General features: G+C 40.9%; 1 protein-coding gene across 2 annotated transcripts in view; it reads right to left on the reverse strand.

Moving 5' to 3' along the window:
• KCNMB2 (potassium calcium-activated channel subfamily M regulatory beta subunit 2) overlaps positions 1–23,131 on the reverse strand; it is a 412,195-nt gene that overhangs the window by 298,756 nt on the left and 90,308 nt on the right. Inside the window, exon 2 of one of the 2 annotated variants that reach the window (XM_089332145.1) lies at positions 5,152–5,309. The exons of the other annotated variant lie outside the window; for it this stretch is intronic. The gene's annotated coding sequence lies outside the window, so the exon portion shown is untranslated. The remainder of the gene's footprint in view (positions 1–5,151; positions 5,310–23,131) is intronic. 2 annotated transcript variants of the gene reach the window in all.

The raw sequence follows: 23,131 nt of genomic DNA on the forward strand, positions 1-23,131 counted from the left end.
ATTGAATGAATAAACCAAGGAATGATTAATGGTGAGTACAGAAATATCAAATCTATGCAAATCTGCTAAAAACGTATGATAATTAACCAGAACAAGGAAGCATTAGCTTTCTGCATTCCATTGTGTACCACACAGGTAGAGAATTAGATTAAAAACACAATTTTAGGAGTTTTCCATCAGCTATCAGGAAGCTCAGTAAGATATCAGGATAGCTCAGTAAGATTGAGGCATTACTGTTCTTCCTTTCACAAACATAGAAAGAGCTAGACTGAGTCACTTCCAAATTTTAGATTCCTTACCACCATGTATGAAGCTCCAGTGTTTACGATTGCTTAGGCCAGATGCTTGAGAGTCCATGATGGAAACAGGGTCAGCATGAAGGACTCAACTCTATCCTCAGCAATCTGCAAGAGGCCTCCTCTGGTGAAGTAATTCAAAAGTTTAACAAACAATGAAATGTTCATATTGTCACATGTTCTTGTATTAATGAAGAAGAATGTAAAGCCAGCTCTTGAATTTTTTCGGGCAGTAATGCATACATGATCATTTTGATTCTGTGTGTATTCTTTTTTCTCATGCTAAGGTTGGTCAGAGGGAACCAAAAAATCTTCAAAATAGCGTTGCCTCCAAATGTTTTGTTTCTGTCCTGTGAGTGAAGCATTTGCTGTTTGTGAAGGATTTAATGATCTGATCCTTACTCTGACAGTGCTGGTCTCTAAGATGTGATTTCCTCTATTTGCCACCATTTTTGTTTCAGAAAAAATAAAAACAATAGAATACTATGTGTTTGTCTAAGGACATGTCTGAAAAAATAAAACTAGCAACAAATAAACAAACAAACGAAAACCTCATCCCTCCTTTCCCCTGGCTCATTTTTAATTTTTACTGTTCCATGAATCCCCTCAGCCTGTGTTTAATGTTGCCAATATGCTCCTAAGCAGGCTGACTGCAGTGTTGGCAAACATCAGCGGCAGGAAATCTCCAGCCTCTGACAATCATAGAAGAGAGCTCCTTTCTAAGAAATGAGTCAAGAAGGCAAATACTAGTTAATTTTTTAAATATTAGAACTCTCAGCAAATTTATTAATGCCACGACTTAATTATCTGTTTAAAAATGTCATGGTTTTCACATTGTTCCTTGATTCTAGTAGTTCCTTCTGGTGACAAATGAGTTGTGGATATTTTAATTTATTGCTGAAATCGTAAGAGTCTAGAAGAAACAATTCATCAAACAATCAAAGACAGCAAGACCTCAGTGAGGGATCTGAGCAGTGGTGGTGACAGCCTGAGCTCGGGACAGTCCAGCTGAATCTGAATTATGGCCAGGTTCTAACTTTATAGTTAGGGAATCAGCCTCATTGTGCCTCAGTTTCTACACTATCCTCCTTGCCAAGTTAGTGTCAAAATTAAATTACTATATATGAATCTCTTCGTAGAACATTAGTTACCTAATGAATTCTTTTCTTTTTTTTTTTTTTTTGACAGGCAGAGTGGACAGTGAGAGAGAGACAGAGGGAAAGGTCTTCCTTTGCCATTGGTTCATCCTCCAATGGCCACCGCGGCCGGCGTGCTGCGTCCGGTGCACCGCGCTGATCCGATGGCAGGAGCCAGGTGCTTCTCCTGGTATCCCATGGGGTGCAGGGCCCAAGTACCTGGGCCATCCTCCACTACACTCCCTGGCCACAGCAGAGAGCTGGCCTGGAAGAGGGGCAACCGGGACAGAATCCGGCGCCCCGACCGGGACTAGAACCCGGTGTGCCGGCGCCACAACATGTAGGATTAGCCTAGTGAGTCGCGGCGCCGGCCCCTAATGAATTCTTGATAAGTGCTGATTGTACTACTGCTACTGACGATGATGATGAAGGAGCTGAAAATGCAGTTTTTCAACAGACAAGGTTCATCTCGAGTGCTGTGTTCCCTAACTCTTTTGAAGAATTTAAAACCTTATACATAAAAACAAATTCTACTTCTTTGAGTAGGAAAAGTTCAGAGATTTTTCAAGGCACTAATTTTCCATTTCTTGGAAAGCAAAAAACAACTAAAAGCTTCAGTACTCAGACTTTCACTTGGCAGCATTGAAGACACAAAGCCCTGTGTCCATTTAGCAATAGCAATTTGCCATTCATTCTCTAGATCTCCAGCTATATGTCACATACCTTTATTTTATTTAAAAACTTGGATGATAATTGAATCACAGGAGTAGTCACTGTTGTAAGCTCTTGGGTGAAGCTTTGTCGTGAACACCCTGGACACAGTTTCTGACAAATTAACATATTTTAAAGAAATTTACAAAAGAGGATCAGTGTGTGTGTGGGGAAGGTGCTACTATTTTAAGGTAATTAATATATTGGTTTCCTTGGCAGTAAAAATAGGACTTTGCCAGATGGCAGATGTCTTTTTGGTCGGTAATGTCTTGCTATATTTGAGTGAAGAGATGGCAGGGGGTGGGCAGGGAAGCACTGTTGAGAACAGCTTTTTCAAATCACAGGAATGCAGGCAATATGGGGTTTGGGAGTGGAGGAGGAAATGTGTAAACAAACAAGGCATTTTTATTGCCTAAGAAGATAAATTTTGCTTTCTTGGGAAAATGTGACTTCTTCAGATGGAACTGAGTACAAGAAGGCTGTGGAAGTCTGTGTGGGTGTAGGTGTAAGACAGAATGATGTGAAGACAAGAACATTTCCTGACATCTTAGAGCAGGGCTTTTCAGGGTATCCAGGAGAATGCCACAGCGACGCAGAATGGAGAGACATGCCAGGCAGGTCTTCCCCACCCTGGACTCCGCAGTGACCTTCCCTTTTCATCACATGTGGAATGATTTGAGACTCTTGTATGACTCTAGGAAAAGCACTGGGAGAAACAAAGGTATCCCCAAAGTCTCTCACAGCCTGGCAGAGATGGTGGAATGTAGCTACCATTTGTAGCTAGGAGTTTAGGTTAAACAAGGTAAGAGAGAGGTCAAGATGTGGCATCCATGGGAGCTTATGGCTACTATTACTGAGCCGCAGCCTTTTCTCAATGTGATACTCTCAATCCTCTCCAAATGCCTCATGTAGGTGCTGGAGAACCAGTTGGCTGAGCTGTGAGCCTCAGATATAATACCAAATGGCATTTACTGAATGCCTCCTATGTGCCAGGATCCTTCCACCTGCACTCTCTGTTCCCTTACCATCTTATTGGAGCCACAGTGGTTGTAACTGAAGCTCATGGTGCTGTGGAGTAACTAGCCTAAAGTCACACTGAGACATCACTTAAACCCATACTTCTGGAGCTTAACCTGTGTTCTTTCCGTGAAACCATGGGGATCTTCTGGCCTGTTCAGATTGTTTTTAGCATCAGGGTGAGAGTGAAAGGAAACACAAATTCATGTGGTAAGATAATACACCCAAATTTCAATGTGACACAATAGCATGAAGTACAAGTATTTGTCAATGTATTTTTTCTATTGTATTTTGTTATGGTGAGACAGGGAAGTGTGTGGAAGATGCACTAATTTGGAATTTAGGATGTGTAGATTTTAGATTAGGTTAAACCACTACAAAGCTGTGGTTGTGACGAAATCATTTAGATTGCTTTGCGTCTTAGTTGTTTCTAATGAAAGTAAGGAGTGGACTAACCACTGATTTTCTAAATTTTTCTTCTGATCCAATATTCTATGATTTTTTAAAAAATATTCTTGACCTTTTGAAAATATCGTTAGTCTTCCTTTTTTACCTTAATTTAATATTGAGAAACAGAGAGAGAAATAAAGAGCTAGAGTAAGCTCCCATACACTGGTTCTCTCCCTAAATGCCAGCAACAGTCAGGCTGAACCAGACAAAAGCTGGGAGCTGGGAAACCAACTCAGGTCTCTTGTAGAGGTGGCAAAAACGCAATTGCTTGAACTGTCACTGCTGCTTCCCAAGTCCATATTAGTAGGAAACTAGAGTCAAGAATCAGGCCAGGTACAGAACTCAGGCATATCAATGCAGGATGTGGGTATCTTAATCGGTAGTTTAAGTGCCCTCCCCTAATATACTATGATTTTAAAGGATCTCAAAGTCCTTCCCTGACAAAGCCTCTATTCTGACTGCAGCTATTCTATTTTCAGGTAAAAAGTACAGCAGATAACTTAGAGCCACTTGGAGTGTGGACTGACTGCTGCCCTCTTGATTGAGCCCTCAATGATGTGATGAGCAGATTCAGAAGCACGCTTTCTAAATAATTATCAATATTCATGAGAAGATAATTAACTTACACAGACATTCAGAGTCATAATATAATGTTTAGAAATATTGTCTGATGCCAGGAATGTTTACTGAAGATTCATTTATTTCCCCAATCAGCTGAGGCATGAGGGGGAAGTAAAAGACATTTTCATGGTTTTACGTGCTCTAAGGATACATTCTTAGAAATCTCCCTAGTCTTACTATTTGCTTTCTAGACTCATTAATTCTGCTGAGAAGATTAAAAAAGCAAATGCTAGTGAAAGAGAATTAAAAACTCCAAAAATGTCCACACTAACGTAAGTTATTACAAGGAGAGTAACAGTAGCTGCTGAATTGTTGAGCACTTCCTAAGTTCAGATTCTCTACACATACCGTGACCGCTCTTCATGGTCACCTTTTTAAACAATTTAAACCATTTATTTTAAATTTATTTGAGAAGCATAGAGACAGAGACACAGATAGATGATAGATAGATACATAGACAGTAAATAGATAGATATATAAGAGCTCTTCTATCTGCTCTCCAAATGTCTAGCTGGCCCAGGCTGAAGTCAGGAATCAGAAATTCAACCCAGCTTTCCCATGTGGGTGGCAGGGACCCAACTGCTTTTGTTATCACCTGCTGGCTCCCAGCATTCACATTAGCAGGAAGGTGAAATCAGGAGTGTAACAAGGAATCCCATATGGGACGCTGGTGTTCTATCCAAAATCTTAACCAGTAGGCCAAAAGTCCACCCCATGTAAACGTCTTTTAAGGCATTATTATATTTTTCCCTCATTAGTTTTATTGATCTATAACTCACACTGTCATCTTCCTTTAATAAGCAAAGCAAAGAACTTCTCAGAATTTATGCTATATGTTCAAACAACTTAGCTGCTATTGCTAAGTATGACTTGAGCGAGATAAGTCTTACTATATGGCTTGCAGAGGAGAGCATACTCACAGGATGGTGCAAGGGGTGATCTGTAAGATCAGCAGTCTGCTCACTCTGAGTGTGCGCCGAGGGGGTGCTCATGCCACAGCACATCTGCAGTCTGCAAGCATTTCTCTTCAATCTGGTATGCATGGCACTTTTTTATCATTTTGCTCATTTTCCACCCACTGTTTCAAAACATTAGAATGACCAAAATTGAAAGGTCAGTTGGCTCAACTCTCAATTTTACAGATGAGAAAACGGACACTCAGAGAGAAGTAATTTCCTCAAGGTCACATGTTCATCTGAGGTTGGCTTGAGAATCAAGTCCAGATGGTGAAATGCAAGCTGCTGCACTCTGCACCCTTCTTCTCTCTATCACTTTAACCCTTGATCTGCTCGCTTGAGATTAGAGTGAACTGAACTTTAGGTGCCAGGGTAGCCCCAAACTTTGTCACTACTCTGTCATAGAAGTGCAAGCATGTGCTGAAAAGAAAACTGTGAAGAAATGTCTTGTATGGAAAGCAATTTTTACTGTATTGAGTTTAATCTAGATATCTTTCAGAAGAAAGAAAGCATCTTGCACTACTGCCTCAAGCAGTTAAGCTTAGTAGAAAGTTCATAGTTGCAGTATATGAAACACTTTGGAACATAGTGGTTTCCACCTGAAGATAGAAAGATAGAAAAAAAACAGTACTTCTTACCTGGAACGTATATTTTCTTTCTTTTTTTTTTTAAAGATTTATGTTATTTATTTGAAAGACAGAGTTACAGAGAGAGGTAGAGACAGAGAGAGAGGTCTTCCATCTGCTGGTTCACTCCCCAGATGGTCGCAATGGCTGGAGCTGTGCAGATGCGAAGCCAGGAGCCAGGAGCTTCTTCCAGGTCTCCCATGAGGGTACAAGGGCCCAAGGACTTGGGCCATCCTCCGCTGCTTTCCCAGGCCATAGCAGAGAGCTGGATCAGAAGAGGAGCAGCCGGGACTAGAACTGGCGCCCATATAGGATGCCGGCACTACAGGCCAGGGCTTTAACCCACTGTGCCATAATGCTGGCCCCTAAACATTTATTTTCTTTCTCCCTCATGGATGCTCAGGGGATCTGTAATTTTATGTACCTACTTAATCCACCTGTTCAACATTTCAAGAACATATTATACTTTCTTGCACCCTCTCTTTATACACACAGTTATACTTCTGATTATCCTCTGATATTCTTATCTCTGCTTCTCTACTTTTGCTCTAGTGTCTGTTTTAATTTTCCTTGCTTTCTTAAAAAAAGGAACACACACACACACACATCTTCCATTATGTAAATGAAAATGATGTGTTAATGTAAAAGTCTATGTTAAGGGAGCCGTGCCATGGTGTAGCAGATAAAGCCACAACTTGTGGTGCTGGCATTCCAAATGGGTGCTGGTTCAAGTCCTGGCTGCTACACTTCCTATCCAGCTCTCTGCTGTGGCCTGGGAAAGAAGAGTATGGCCCAAGTCCTTGGGTCCCTGTGCCCATGTGGGAGACCTGGAGGAAGCCACTGGCTCCTAGCTTCGGAGCGACGCAGTTCTAGCCATTGCGGCCAAAGGGGAGTGAACCAGAGGATGGAAGACTTCTCTCTCTCTCTCTCTCTCTCTCTCTCTCTCTCTTTGCCTCTGCTTCTATGTAATTCTGCCTTTTGAATACATAAATTAATTTTAAAAATTAATTTAGAATAATTAATTTAAAAATTGGCAACAGATTTGGAAAATATTTTCAAAATCTATGTGACACCTTCTTAAGAGTGTTTTACACTCTTTCAGGGCATGCCACATTACTGTTCAATATTTCCAGATTAATTTTCTATTCAAATAATATTGTCACAGCCTGGCTTCTCTGACAGCTAACACTGAGGCTGAGTTTGGGGTCTACATTAATTTTCTAGGGCTGTTATAACAAAGTGCCATGACTGAATGTGTTAAATGACGGGGACATACACTTTCGCAGTTCTGGAGGCTAACTCTAAAATCAATGTGCAGCAGATTGGCTCCTTCTGAGGGCAGGGGAGGAAGGGTGTGTTCCATGCTTGTCCCACAGCTTCTGCTGACTTTTACCCATCTTTGATGCTCCTGGGTTTGTGGCACCATCATCCCCCCCAATTTCATATAGTGTTCTCCCTTTCTGTGCATCTTATTCAAATTTCCCTTTTTTTGTAACACCACCAGTCATGTTTGATTAAAGTCTACCTTATTCCAGTATGATCTCAACTTAACTAGTTACATCTACAATGATTCCATTTTCTAGTAAGGTCACATCCTGTGGTCCCAGACTGAGGAATTCAACATAATTTTGAGAGTGCACAATTCAATTCGTAAAGAGTACCAGATGTCGGCCGGCGCTGTGGCTCACTAGGCTAATCCTCCGCCTTGCGGCGCCGGTACACCGGGTTCTAGTCCCGGTCGGGGCTCCGGATTCTGTCCCGGTTGCTCCTCTTCCAGGCCATCTCTCTGCTGTGGCCAGGGAGTGCAGTGGAGGATGGCCCAAGTACTTGGGCACTGTACGCCATGGGAGACCAGGATAAGTACCTGGCTCCTGCCATTGATCAGCGCGATGTGCCGGCCACAGCGTGCCGGCCATGGCGGCCATTGGAGGGTGAACCAACGGCAAAGGAAGACCTTTCTCTCTGTCTCTCTCTCTCACTGTCCACTCTGCCTGTCAAAAAGAAAAAAAAAAAAAAAGAGTACCAGATGTCTATCTGTGAGGGAAAGGGGGAACAAGCTGAATTGGGAAGAGGCATTGGTTAAACTGGTTGCAAGTGCTGCAAAGTTTTGGGCTGACAATGAGCTCAAGAACAAATACCACCCATCAGAATACACCCCATAGGCCATGGTGGCCTTTCCGCCCCCACCTCACTCAGTCGTCACATGTGGTCTGCTACAGAAGGGTTTTATTCAGGAGGCAACATCTCTCCGAGGTAGAGGCAGACTCTGAGGGAGCTGACATCTGAAGCGGATAGCACTCATATGGAACAGCAAGGCCTTCCATGAAGGGATGTCTGGGTGCACATCTGCATGTCTACCACAAATATTGTAAGTCTTGCTGATCTCCATGAGCTCTAAAGAATGACCTTGATCTCAATTTAAAAAATCTGGCCGGTGCCGCGGCTCAATAGGCTAATCCTCCGCCTGCGGCACCGGCACCCCGGGGTTCTAGTCTCAGTTGGGGCGCCGGTTCTGTCCCAGTTGTTCCTCTTCTAGTCCAGCTCTCTGCTGTGGCCCAGGAGTGCAGTGGAGGATGGCCCAAGTCCTTGGGCCCTGCACCTGCATCAGAGACCAGGAAAAGCCCCTGGCTCCTGGCTTTGGATCAGTGCGGTGCGCTGGCCGCGGCAGCCATTGGAAGGTGAACCAATGGCAAAGGAAGACCTTTCTCTCTATCTCTCTCTCTCACTGTCCACTCAGCCTGTAAAAAAAAAAAAAATCTCTCTTCCCCGCCTATTTGTCCAATATGCCTCCATTGCCTATAGGTTCAGGTATAAATTGTCTACTCTGGCTCTTCTAGCACTGTGTCACTGGACTCAAATGTGCTGTCAGTCTCTCCCTACTCTAAGAAAATCCTCTGCTCTAGGCACACCGATTTTTCTTTATTTGACGTGGCCTTCCTGTTCTTGACTCCACTGCTTCAGTGGGACTCCTTCAAGTCCTTTAAGCTGTTGAGAAGTACAGAGAGGTTGAAAAGGCAGACTGTAGTCCAATCAGAAAGGCCTGGAAGGCCAGACTAAGAGCTTTACTACCACCTGTAGTTAAATTCAGGGATTGACAAAGTGTGGCCAGGGAGGCCAATCTTGTTCACCATTTGTTGTTGTAAATAAAATTTCCCTGAGACACAGGCATGCTCTGTGGATGTCATCATGCAGGACCTCTACTCGATGGCAGAGCTGAACAGTTGCAGCACAGACTCAAAGGCCCACTAAGCTGAAACTCTGTACTATATGGACCTTTACAGAAAACAATTGCTGACCCTTTAATCCAACCTTTCCTTTCATTAGAAAAAGCACCACCATTTCCTTGCAGGTCCCCGAAGGGTTCCTGTTCTCACTAGTGTCTCCAACATCTAAACTCATACAGCTGATAGTGATAGTGCTGTGCTGGGGCTTTGGCTTCTGAGATCTATGTCCCTGTAGGTCCAGCCACGCTGTGAGCTTCCTGTGAGCAGAGATGTTGCTTCTCATGCTGAATTTTCCACAGCACTTAGCGTGGAGCATTAGTATCACTTGCTTGTAAGGTAGATGGATGAACTCTAGAAAAATAGGTTTTGAAGTCCAGCAGATCCTGGCCCTCCATGTTATATGTGTGACCTTGGGAAAGATGAATGAGTTCTCTCAGTCTTAGGCTTCTGCTTGTTTGGATACGGTTTTCACAGTTTGCGACTTTTGGACTCTTGTACATGATATTAGGCCTACAGGACATTTTTGTTCCATGCTAAAGCCGGTGAGATCCGCAATACCTGTCACACTAAGGGGAAATGGGGCAGAGAGCATTGTGTAGGAGATATTGAGTGACTCATTTACGTCACACACAGACATGCAAGAACGAGAAGGACAGATAAGACTTTGAGCTTTATGGTGGGACACTATCGGCATTTGGGGAGTGATATTCCTCTGAGATGAGGGAATGTTCTCTTTGCAGGGTTTTAATTCCTTGCTCCTCTCTCCTCTCCACAAATGCCAGTGGTGACCTTGCTCACCACTGTGATAGCCCTGGGCTCACACATATTCCAAATATACCCTGAGGGTCACTACTACTCAGAGCTGCTGGACACACTTCAAGAAGTGCCATGGATTCTGGCAGTGTCTTAGAGACCTCTGGGGAGTTGGGGAGATTTCTAGCAGAACACCTCTACTTTTATTTGTTTTGCATCACTAACATTTTGTTTGAAAAGATGCCTGTGGCTAAAATGTTTAAAATGAGATGGAACTGCAGTTTTATAGTTAAAGTCAAACATTGCTTCATTGTAAACTCCAAGCAGTATGAGATCAAAACTCAGAAGAGGCCATTCAAATGAAGGAGGCAAAGGTCAGGATAAGAAAAAAAATTAAGAGTCCTGTCCTGTCAAGGCCTGTACAGGGACTCCCCTATCAGCTGGATAAGGAAGGACCCAAACACTAGCATCATGCTAAAATCATAACTATGATAGAAAATGTGTTCTTATATAATCAAATATTATTCAGCCATAAAACATAATGAAATTCTTTCATTTGTGACAATATGGGTAGAACTGGAGGGCATTATGCTAAATGAAATAATTTGGACACCAATAGAGAAATAATGCAAGTACTCAGTTACATTTGAAATTTAAAAAGTTTGTCTCATAGAAGTGGAGAGTTGGATAGTGGTTACCAGATGCTGGGAAAGATATGGAAAAGGGATGAGGTGAGGGGTACAGGAATGCAGTTGGATAGGAGGAATTATTTCTACTGTTCTAATACACAGTTGGATAATTATGATTGATAGCAATTAATTATATATTTCAAAATAGCTAGTAGAGAGGATTTTGAATGTTCTCAGCTGAAAGAAATGAAAAATATTTGAGGTGATGGAGATATCTATCATCCTAATGCGATTATTGCACACTGTATACATGTATGGAAATATCACATTGGACCCCATAAATATGTACATTCAAGTGTCAATAAAATTTTTTCAACTTTTATTTAATAAAAATAAATTTCCAAAGTACAACTTTTGGATTATAGCGGCTTTCATCCCCATAACCACCCTCCCACCTGCAACCATCCCATCTCCCAAACCCTCTCCCATCCCATTCTTCATGAAGATTCATTTTCAATTATCTTTATATACAGAAGCTCAATTTAGTGTATACTAAGTAAAGATTTCAACAGACTGCACCCACACAGAAACACAAAGTATAAAGTACTGTTTGAATACTAGTTTTACCATAAATTCTCATAGTACAACACATTAAGGACAGTGATCCTACATGGGGAGTAGGTGCACAGTGACTCCTGTTGTTGATTTAACAAATGACACTCTTATTTATGATGTCAGTAACCACCCGAGGCTCTTGTCATGAGCTGCCAAGGCTATGGAAGCCTCCTGAGTTCGCCAAATCTGATCTTATTTAGACAAGGCCATAGTCAAAGTGGAAGTTCTCTCCCCCCTTTAGAAAAAGGTACCTCCTTCTTTGATGGCCCTTTCTTTCCGCTGGGATATCACTCACAGATCTTCCATTTAGGTAATTTTTTTTGCTACAGTGTCTTGGCTTTCCATGCCTGAGAAACTCTCATGGGCGTGTTAGGCAGATCCGAATGCCTTAAGGGCTGATGCTGAGGCCAGAGTGCTGTTAAGGGCATTTGCCATTCTATGAGTCTGCTGTGTTTCCCGCTTCCCATGTTGGATCATTCTCTCCTTTTTAATTCTATCAATTATTATTTGCAAACACTGGTCTTATTTTTGTAATCCCTTTGACACTTAATCCTATCTTTTTGATCAATTATGAACTTAAACTGATAACTTTAACAAGTGAGAGGGCATTGGTACATGCCACCTTGATGGGATTTAATTGGAATCCCCTGGCACATTTCTAGCTCTACCATTTGGGGCAAGTCCGAGTGAACATGTGCCGAACTGTACATCTCCTCCCTCTCTTATTCCCACTCTTATATTTAGCAGGGATCACTTTTCAGTTAACTTTAAACACCTAAGAATAATTGTGTGTTAATTAAAGAGTTCAACCAGTGGTATTAAGTAGAACAAAAAATACTATAAGGAATAAAATAGTAAGTTGTTCCTCTTCAGTCAGGACTAGGGCTGATCAAGTCATTGTTTCTCATAGTGTCCATTTCACTTCGACAGGTTTCCTTTTAGGTGCTCAGTTAGTTGTCACCTATCAGGGAGAACATATGATATTTGTCCCTTTGGGGCTGGCTTATTTCACTCGGCATGCTGTTTGCCAGATTCCTCCATTTTGTTGCAAATGACCAGATTTCATTGTTTTTTTTTACTGCTGTGTAATATTCTATAGATTACATATCCCATAATTTATTTATCCAGCTTTTGTTGATGGGCATTTAGGTTGATTCCAGGTCTTAGCTATTGTGAATTGAGCTGCAATAAACATTAAGGTGCAGACAGCTCTTTCATTTGCCAATTTAATTTCCTTTGCGTAAATTTCAAGGAGTGGGATGGCTGGGTCATGTGGTAGGGCTATATTCAGGCTTCTGAGGAATCTCCAAACTCTCTTCCATAGTGGCTTTACCAGTTTGCATTCCCACCAACAAAGGATTAGTGTCCCTTTTTCCCCACATCCTTGCCAGCATCTGTTGTTAGTTGATTTCTGTATGTAAGCCATTCTAATGAGGTGAAACCTCATTTGGTTTTGATTTGCATTTCCCTGATGGCTAATGATCCTGAACATTTTTTCACATGTCTGTTGGCCAATTGGATTTACTCTTTTGAAAAATGTCTATTGAGGTCCTTGGCCCATCTCTTAAGTGGGTAGTTTGTTTTGTTGTTGTGGAGTTTCTTGATCTCTTTGTAGATTCTGGTTATTAAACCTTTTTAACAGATTTGTTTATTTTCTTGAAAAGCATAGTTACAGATAGATAGAGAGAGATGTCTTCCATTTGCTGGTTCACTCCCCAAATAGCTAAATAGGTGGAGGTATGCTGGTACAAAGCCAGGAACCAGGAGCTTCTTTCGGGTCTTTCATATGAGTGCACTTGAGCCATTATCTGTTGCCTTCCTAGGAACATTAGCAGGGAGCTAGATGGGAAATGAGGCAGCTGGGACTTGAACCAGCACTCATCAGGGGATGATGGTACCACAGGTGGCAGCTTTACCCCCTATACCACAGGTGGCAGCTTTACCCCCTATGCCGGCCATAAGAGTCAAAACCTTTTTAAGAAATAAATTTTAAAAATCATATCCCAAATGGATGATTTAGCACCTTTTAGATACATATTCCATAATACTACTTACACACTTACAGCAATGTAGGGAGGTCAATGTGATACAGACAAATCAGACTCATGGAAGTTGAGTTATGTTCGACACTTACATAGGCAGTTGACTGAACCTGAATTTGAACCTACATTTTACTAAAAAGGTATACACATTCTTTTCTACTGGTTACATAATATCATTTGTAACTTATTCTTTACCTAATATATCAAATTAAAATATCTTTGTAATGGGCATGTTGCTATGTTTGTACTGAAATTATCAAGATTGAATGTGATATATTGCATGTGATAATTTGACCCCTATTCATTCAATCCATTTTTGTCTTTATAAAGACACCCTTCATGTAGTTAAGAAAGATGGAAGTACTGTGACCAACATTTTCACTGTCCTGGATCCTAGTACAGGCATGCCTACCAAGGGAATATTTCCTCCAGAAAGAGAATGATAGGGGCCTCTTTCTGTGTCACTTATTACTCCGGTTTGGTACTGATTAGGGAGAGAAGAAAGAGTACACAAATCAAATATCTCCACATGGGTCAACCTTTTTTCCTAGCAAGTCTTAGGAATGGTTCTGAGAGGCAAAGAAAGCAGTGTTTGAAAACTAGGGACTTTTTTTTTTAAAAGATTTATTTATATTTGAAAGTCAGAGTTACACAGAAAGAGAAGGAGAGGTAGAGAGAGAGAGTGGTCTTCCATCTGCTGGTTCACTCCCCAGTTGGCTGCAATGGCCAGAGTTCGAAGCCAGGAGCCAGGAGCTTCCTCCAGGTCTCCCACATGGGCACAGGGACCCAAGGACTTGGGCCATCTTTTCCTGCTTTCCTAGGTCATAGCAGAGAGCTGGATGGAAAGTGGAGCAGCCAGGACTCAAACGGGCACCCATAAGGGATGCCGGCACTGGAGGTGGTGGCTTTACCCACCATGTCACAGCTCCGGCCCCAAAGCTAGGGACTTTTGATTTTCTTAGGCTGAGTAGATGTGTACTACTTATAATAGTGCTGAGTCAAGCCTTTAAATGATTAAGTGCATTGCTACTGTTAAATAAATAGAAGAAGTCAATTGATTCTCATCTATGTGACTTGGGACTCTATCTTGTGAAATCAGCTAATGTACCTAATCATGCGTGGAAGTTGGATGTGAGGCCTTTATGTATATGTCAATAATCAGTCATTGCTCTGAAATACAGATACGGGGTTTCCCATTCTTTTGCTGATAACTTCTCCTCCCATATGTTTTGTCTTTGACAGGAGAGCAGAGACAGGCAATATTTCTCACACACTTTCTGGCTTATTGCACAGATCAATTGTCTAAGAAATGCCACAAGGAAGTTTCTCTGTATTTACTTAAATTGCTTATACAAATTGCTCTATCAGTTCAGGTTATGAAGGTCTATAAGAAAGTGCAGATTATGTGCCTGTCTTTGAGTTTATAGTCTTGTGGGGTTTCACTATTTGCTTGTTTAAAATAAAGTATGTTCAAGGAGACTGTGCCAAGCAATGGTAGACAAAACCATTTTTGGCCAAAATTTGTTTTGCATTTTTCCCTCACTTCATTTCTCTATTTAACATCCCTTTTCATATGGTCACAGAAAAAATTATCTGAGAAAATGAAATCAAATTGTTATGTTAATGAATATTTTAGAGGAAGAATAATACTGCACTTGCAGTTTAAAAAAATGGAATATCCTTTGCGTTTACTATCTTTATATGACCTCTGGACTGGATGAGTGCACTGGGTAAGCTATCTGTTAGCCTGGGCTAAGATTTTCACATCTGCCAGATGAGTATGTTGGATCAGGATGGCAGCCCTTTACAATTTCTTTTTTTTTTTTTTTTATTTATTTATTTATTTATTTATTTATTTTTGACAGGCAGAGTGGACAGTGAGAGAGAGAGAGACAGAGAGAAAGGTCTTCCTTTGCCGTTGGTTCACCCTCCAATGGCCGCCGCGGCCGGCACGCTGCGGCCGGCGCACCGCGCTGATCCGATGGCAGGAGCCAGGAGCCAGGTGCTTTTCCTGGTCTCCCATGGGGTGCAGGGCCCAAGCACCTGGGCCATCCTCCACTGCACTCCCTGGCCACAGCAGAGGGCTGGCCTGGAAGAGGGGCAACCGGGACAGAATCCGGTGCCCCGACCGGGACTAGAACCCGGTGTGCCGGCGCCGCTAGGCGGAGGATTAGCCTAGTGAGCCGCGGCGCCGGCCCAGCCCTTTACAATTTCTTCACTACATCCTTGTCCTGCATCCCTACTTTTGGGATGGCTCAAGCAAGGCTTGGGTTTCCAAAGAAGTTATCTAGCTTCATTGTTCTTCTCAATATGGGGTTCTAGATAGAATTTCTTTTTTTCTTTTTTTAACTTTTATTTAGTAAATATAAATTTCCAAAGTACAGTTTATGGATTACAATGGCTTCCACCCCCCCCATAATTTCCTTCCCACTCTCACCCCTCCCATCTCCCGCTCCCTCTCCCATCCCATTCACATCAAAATTCATTTTCAACTATCTTTATATATAGAAGATCAATTTAGTATATATTAATTAAAGATTTCATCAGTTTGCACCCACACAGAAACACAAAGTGTAAAATACTGTTTCAGTACTAGTTATAGCATTACTTCACATTGGACAACACATTAAGGACAGAGATACTACATGAGGAGTAAGTGCACAGTGACTCCTGTTGTTGACTTAACAAATTGACACTCTTGTTTATGGCGTCAGTAATCTCCCTAGGCTCTAGTCTTGAGTTGCCAAGGCTATGGAAGCCTCTTGAGTTCACCGACTTTGATCTTATTCCAATAGGGTCATAGTCAAAGTGGAAGTTCTCTCTTCCCTTCAGAGAAAGGTACCTCCTTCTTTGATGGCCCAGTTCTTTCCACTGGGATCTCACTTGCAGAGATCTTTCATTTAGATCTTTTTTTTTTTTTCCCAGAGTGTCTTGGCTTTCCATGCCTAAAATACTCTCATGGGCTCTTCAGCCATATCCGAATGTCTTAAGGGCTGATTCTAAGGCCAGAGTGCTATTTAAGACATCTGCCATTCTATGAGTCTGCTGTGTATCCCGCTTCCCATGTTGGATTATTCTCTCCCTTTTTGATTCTACCAGTTAGTATTAGCAAATTTGGAATCCATGTGAATGATCTGCAGCATCATTTAAATCTTATTATTGAATGAGAGAAAGCTATTTCTAACCTGAACATGATTAAAATCTCCCATATTAAATAATAAAAACAAAGTAGTCTCTCAATGTTGTATAGAACTTTAAGTTTAAAACATGCTTGCTAATACATTTTTATTATCTTTTCATTTATTTAATCAATCAATAGCCAGCCATACTTTACCACAACCTCATTTAGAAAGGAAGAAACTTGGTAGACATTTGGTTTACTGGTTAAGACCTTAAGACGCTGCTTGGTATGCCTACATCCTATATTGGAGGGTCTGGTTCAAAATCTAGTTTCACTTCTGACACATTTTCTTACTAATGAGCAGCCAGGATGGGAGCAGGTGATGGCTCAAGTGGTTGGGTCCCTGCCACACGAGAGCCAGACTGAGTTCATGGCTCTGGGTTTCACCTGGCTCAGATCTGTCTGTTGGGGACATTTGGGGTAGTGAACCACTGGATGGAAGACTTCTCTCTCTCTCTCTTTATCTCTCCCCCTTTTGAATAAACAAAAAAAAAAAGAAAGGAAAGAAGAAAGCCATGGGTACAGTGGTTAAGCTAGCTGTCCATCTCTAGAAGGTCTAGAAGCTGTTTCTTGATCCTTTGTTCTGATATCATTTGCCTATGTTCTTTTCCGTTTTCAAAAATTATTTTTTGGGTTAATTACTTAGAAAAATTTTAAATGTTAATAAGTAGAAGCAGATTCTCATTAAGAAAATTGAAGGAATAATTAAAAACTGCAAAATTTTGGACAAAGGTAAGAAATTTTTTATTAATGTGTTTGGGTTTCTTAGCTTAAGCAGAATAGATACTGACCTCCAATATTTGATGGATCTTTTCACAGATGACAGGATTTTTGTATTACTATTAACCATGGAAATATGTTGGGAACATAGATTCAGAAAACCCTTTTCCCATCTTCAAGTACACACAATCAGTCCTTTTACTCAATGCTCATTCCTTTTCTCTATCTGTTGGGCTGAATGCAAAGAGCTGATCACAAGAGACACATATTCTCAGGTTGCCATTTATCTTGTATGCACTTCCAGATTTGTTTGTGTTCTCTTTTGATGGGATTATGGCCTTTTGTAAATTGTAGGACGGACCAAAAACAGCATATGCCTCTTCAGTTCTGCTTCCCCTTTAAGCTCAATTTAGCAAAATGACTCATGTAACATTGTAATAGAATCACCTCAAACAAGCTTGCTCCTCCTGCTCATGCCAAGATCCTTGCTGCCAAACACCTATGAATTTGGGGATGTTTCTACTACTAAATACTAGTCATATTTATTAACTTGAATATAGCCTATTTGTTTTAAAGTACAAAAAGGGTACCAAAAAGGAAGTGGATAGATTTGAAGCTCTGGCACTGGACAGATAGAAGTCTGTCATTTATTAGTTTGTTTTCTGGTAATATTTTGACTTTGTTTTTGTGACTTAGCTTTCCGATCTGGTTAAAACAGAAAAGTTTCTAATGTATAATAGATGCTTGAAAGTATTTTGCATTTTTGCTATATTATTGTTATTATTTGTTATTAAATAAGAAAAACCCCAAATATTGAAAATTCATATAAATTGTCTATTTTTGTTTGGACTGAGTTGAGAATTGAACATTTCCTATTGGAGAGAGTCTATAAAGTCTGCTTTTGTTGTCTTAGGAAGAAGAAACTCTTGTACCAGAATATGGACTGAAACTCTTTAGAATATTATATAGGATAAATTGATACCAACTCCCATTATTAATCTGCTTAATTGGCCCTCCACCGAGAGTTGGTCAGCACAAAGAACACAGTAGAGCCCATTCATTCTCACTTTAATCTAATTTAATGTAAAAGTCAGGAAGCAAATGGTGCTTATGCTATGGCATTTTGTGTGTACCCTACATGACTGAAGTGAGCTCCTTAAGGTAGCAGAGAAGCCCTAAATCCGGTGGTATTGTGGTATTTCCCTTTCTAGTTTTATTTTTACAGCTTCATGCACAGCACAATGAGAAACACTTCAACCCAATCAGATCTTCAAACTCCTCATTCGTGCACACTGGTTTTATTAAAATACAGTGATTGTTTTGAATCTCTATAATAATATTAGCTAACATTTGTGGGATGATTATCTTGTTCATTTTGCTAAGCACTAAAAAAAAAACATTGGATATAGACTCTGCCTTTATGTTGTTGACTTGTCTAGTAGGGAAAGACAAGCATAAATAAACAAGATCTATAAATTTTTATAGATACTCTCATGACATTGATTAGGGAACAGGGAGAGTTTAAAGGCAGGAGCAGTAAATCCCAAATTCCTTATTTCAACATCCAAGGCCCTTTGTGACCCTTCAGTAGCCTCAGTCCTCGGCTTCAACCCTTGCCATTTCCCTACTCCCATACTCACTCCCACCCCTCCCACTCCACGTATTCATACCTACTCCACTCTATTAATTGCCGCCCGTATTAAATTAGTTTTCTGTATGCCCCTGCACAGTTGCATGATTTTAATTTTAAGATGACCTAAGAGTACTTCTAACTTGGGAGAAACCTATGCCTTGGCTGAGGTTTAAATCCAGGCATCTGTGGAAAAAAATTTAATATATTGTAGGCAAGAGATTACATCCTCAATGAAAAGCCACATTTATAAAGTAGCTGCCTGATCAGTACATGGTTTCTCGAGCGTGGTGTCTGAGGGAAAAGCCTAAAGAACCCCTTTTTAATAACCAGTCCAAGGAGCTGGCAAATGTTTTCCCTAGAGCACTTTCTGCAAGCGAGGATGGGAGTCTCAGAGGCGATGAGCTTGAGCACACTCACTCTCAGGGTGATGTTTTCTCATGCAAGCCAGTTATGGGGTAGGCCTGAAAACAACTTTTATGCAGCTACCAACACAGAGTTGACTTTTGCATCTGAAATCTACGTGGCTGAGAGGTTCGTGGCAACGACTTTACAACCTGATCTCAAGAGACCTATTTTGCAGAAATTTAGTCCCAGGGGAACACGTTTGGAACACTAGGCTTATGAGGAACTGTCTGTTGGGAGAATTCTAGCCTGGCAAGTCTCTTTTTTTATTCTTCATTTCATTCACTTCTTTTTTTTTTCCTTTATATGCTGATTTTATTTCTTTTTGGTTTTTCGCATGAGTGGGATGGCTGGGTAACATGGTAGATCTACTTTTATATTTCTTTTTTTTTCACACTTTTATTTAATGAATATAAATTTTCAAAGTACAGCTTATGGATTACAATGGCTTCCCCCCCATAACGTTCCTCCCACCCGCAACCCTCCCCTTTCCCACTCCCTCTCCCCTTCCATTCACATCAAGATTCATTTTCATTTCTCTTTATATACAGAAGATCAGTTTAGCATACATTAAGTAAAGATTTCAACAGTTTGCTCCCATACAGAAACATAAAGTGAAAAATACTGTTTGAGTACTAGTTATAGCATTAAATCTCAATGTACAGCACACTAAGGACAAAGATCCTACATGAGGAGTAAGTGCACAGTGACTCCTGTTGTTGACTTAACAAATTGACACTCTTGTTTATGGCCTCAGTAATCACCCTAGGCTCTTGTCATGAGCTGCCAAGGCTATGGAAGCCCCCTGAGTTCACTGACTCTGATCATATTTAGACAAGGCCATGGTCAAAGTGGAAGTTCTCTCCTCCCTTCAGAGAAAGGTACCTCCTTCTTTGATGACCCATTCTTTCCACTGGGATCTCACTCGCGGAGATCTTTCATTTAGGTTTTTTTTTTTTTTTCCCAGAGCATTTCATTCACTTCTACAAGCAATCTTTGGTCACCTCTGTTAGGTAACATGTGAAGAAATAATTCAAATCATTTTTTATCACAAAGAGGGGGCGTCTTAAAAATTCATAGAAAACAAGCAATACGCAAAACCAAGTAAATATTTCAAAATATTTTCACACAAAACAGGGATGGGTTTTGTGGCACAGTGGATTAAGCCACCATTGAGATGCCCACATTTCACATTGGAGTTCTGGTTTAAGTACCAGAACGTTCATTGCCAATCCGGCTTCCTACAAATGCATGCTGGGAGGTAGCAGATGATGGACAAAGTGCTTGTATCCTTGGCATCTATTTGGGAGACTCAGATGGAGTTCTGGATTCCTGACTTTGACCTGGCCCAGCACTAGCTATTGCAGGCAGTTAGGGAGTAAATCAACAGATGGACACACTCTCTCTCTCTCCACTCTACCTTTCAAGCAGATTAAAATAAATAAATTAATAAACCTTAATTTTTTTTTCAGCAAAATAGACTTGTCTTTTAACGCCATTTTCCCATTTGATGTATCCTTGTATGTGTTGGGTCACTGCGAAGGTAACATATGAAGAAAAAATCCAAGCTGTTTGCATAAAGAGAGATAACTGTTAAACCATTTCTGGGATTACCTGGTGAAAGCAGTGGTCAGGTTTTAATAGTCAAGTCCACAGCTACTGTCTTAGCAATGATGCACAAGCTACAGTTCTGGCCATTTTTCTTGAGGGAAACAATGAGGCTTTCACATCATTCTAGCAAAGTTTCTTTAAAACTTATTGAATATGGTTCTGATAAGAGATTTGTCAAAGCAAACTGGCTTGGCTAAAATTTTCCATTATCTGAATAAGATCCCCGAGTTTCTGGAAATGGTTCAGAGGTCTTCTGGGGTTTAATAGTCTCATAATTCCAGAGAATGGTTGAATCAGAAAAACTACTTACATATGATGATGGTTAATTATTAAAAATGTTTACTTTTTCTTCTATTTGAAAAGCAGAAAGAGAAAGGGAGAGAGAAATCATCAATCCACTGGTTTACTCTCAGGCTGAATCCCGGAGCCTGGAACTGCATCTGGATCTCCTACATAGGTACCAGGGACCCAAGCAATTGAGCCATCATTTGCTGCTCTTAGCATGCATTATCAAGAAGCTGTATTGGGAGAAGAGTAATAAGGACTTGAACAAGGCACTTTAATATAGGATGTGGGCATTCAAACTGTCAGTTCAATCTGATGTGCCCCAACACACCTAGCTCACCACACACATGATTATTATTTTTGAAAACTTTAATGATTTCATTAGGGTGGAAACACATAGAGTAATATCACACCACAGCTTGGCAGACTGCATCTTTGAGCTATATGTGGGCAAAGATTTATGTCTGTGCTCTTCATATACTGATGGGTTCTGGTAGGGTACAGAGAAGGGAGGAAGGAATGTTTTATGGCCTCCAAGGAGGCACAGGCCTGGACTGCGAAGAGGTTAGCCTTCTGAGAAGTGACGTACATTACTGTGAGAGTGGTTTATAAATTTCTGTCATGCACTGAAAGGATATGAAAAGTAGAAAAGTGGATTCTAGAGTTTATTGTTTATATGTCCATAAGCAAGTCATATAACCTTTCCAGAGCTCAGTTTCCTCATCTGTAAAATAAGAGGATTGAATTAAACCACCTGCAAAGTCTCTTGAGACATCTGCGAGATTGGAAGAGTTGACACTAATGGGGATTAAAAGTATCATCTATGCTGTTTCCTTCATGAAAAACAAAGCAAATGAAACAAAATGAACTATATTCTGAGAAAGAAATTCCATGCTCAGGTAGTCATATTGATAATGGCTTATCCATCAATACTTCGAACAACCCTCCCACTACCTTGTTCTTACAGGAAAAAAAATCCCAATAGGGCTGGTTCCTGAAAGGTCTGCCTTGAATTACATCACTAATCCAAATCACCCCTTATGCTCCCCTGCTCCATGCCTCTTCTGGTACCTGTTCCAGTGGAAGAGTTGTGGTTCTCTCACACCATCACCCTTTCCCTCACCTTCATGCCAACTTTCTCTTGGCTGCTTATTGCATACACTTCAAGTCTTGACATACCAGAATTCACCAGGAAGACTCACCTTCCAGACATCATATCTCCTCTCACCAAAGTAAAGTGCTTAGCTGACCCTCTCTTCTTTGCTCCCTAGCATCCAAATACACTTCCATCATTTTAATTTTTAATTATTTAATCACCCTTCTCTCCCTCACTAGTCTGTAAGTTCCTGGGATGCAAGGGTCTCTTATTTACCTTTGAATTGTGAGACTGAACACTTTGACTAGTACTGGGATGTACTCAACTAATGTTGCTGAACAAATGAATAAATAAATAATTTAGGGGCCGGCGTTATGGCACATCAGGTAAAGCAGCCATCTGTGATACTTGTGTTCCATCTGGGCACTGGTTTGTGTCCTGGCTGCTTCACTTCCCATCCAATTCCCTGCTAATGTGCCTGGGAAAGTAGCAGAAGATGGCTCAAGTGCTTATGCCTATGGTACCCATATGTCAGAGACCAGGATAAAAATCATGACTCTTTGCTTCAGTCTGGCCCAGTTCAGCTATTGTGGCCATATGGGAAGTAAACCATCAGATGCAAGATCTCTCACTGTCTCTCACTGTCTCTCTCTGTCTCTCTCTATCTCTATCTATCTCACTCACTCTGCTTTTCAAATAAATAAGTAAATCTTTGAAAATAAATAATTTAACACTATTCAGGGAAAAAGGGAGAGACAAAGCAACATATCTATAAAGACAACTCAGACACATGTCTGCTTTTTTAAACAGCCTATAGCAAAAGTATACACTGTCACCTTCCCATTGGGAAGACTCTAACAGCAGAGGTAATACTAATCACTCCCCATTTGCATGCAATTGCCAATTTTTCTGAGCTGTGTTTGGCTGGTAGCAATGGAATCTAATCTGGTCCCATCCATTGGAGAGCATTCCATTCTAATAGCTGCCTCACCATAAGCTGGGAATGCATCACACACACTACTTATTTCTGCATCATAAACTGCTAATGTTTCTTCGGGCTGATGGGGTTTTGCGTTTCTTGAAGTTGGGCGATGAGCTAAATATTCTTTTCTTCTTGGCAATGTTTT

Source organism: Oryctolagus cuniculus, chromosome 4 (genome assembly GCF_051225735.1).
Source record: "Oryctolagus cuniculus isolate XC-2025 breed Fujian yellow rabbit chromosome 4, ASM5122573v1, whole genome shotgun sequence".
NCBI lineage: Eukaryota > Metazoa > Chordata > Mammalia > Lagomorpha > Leporidae > Oryctolagus > Oryctolagus cuniculus.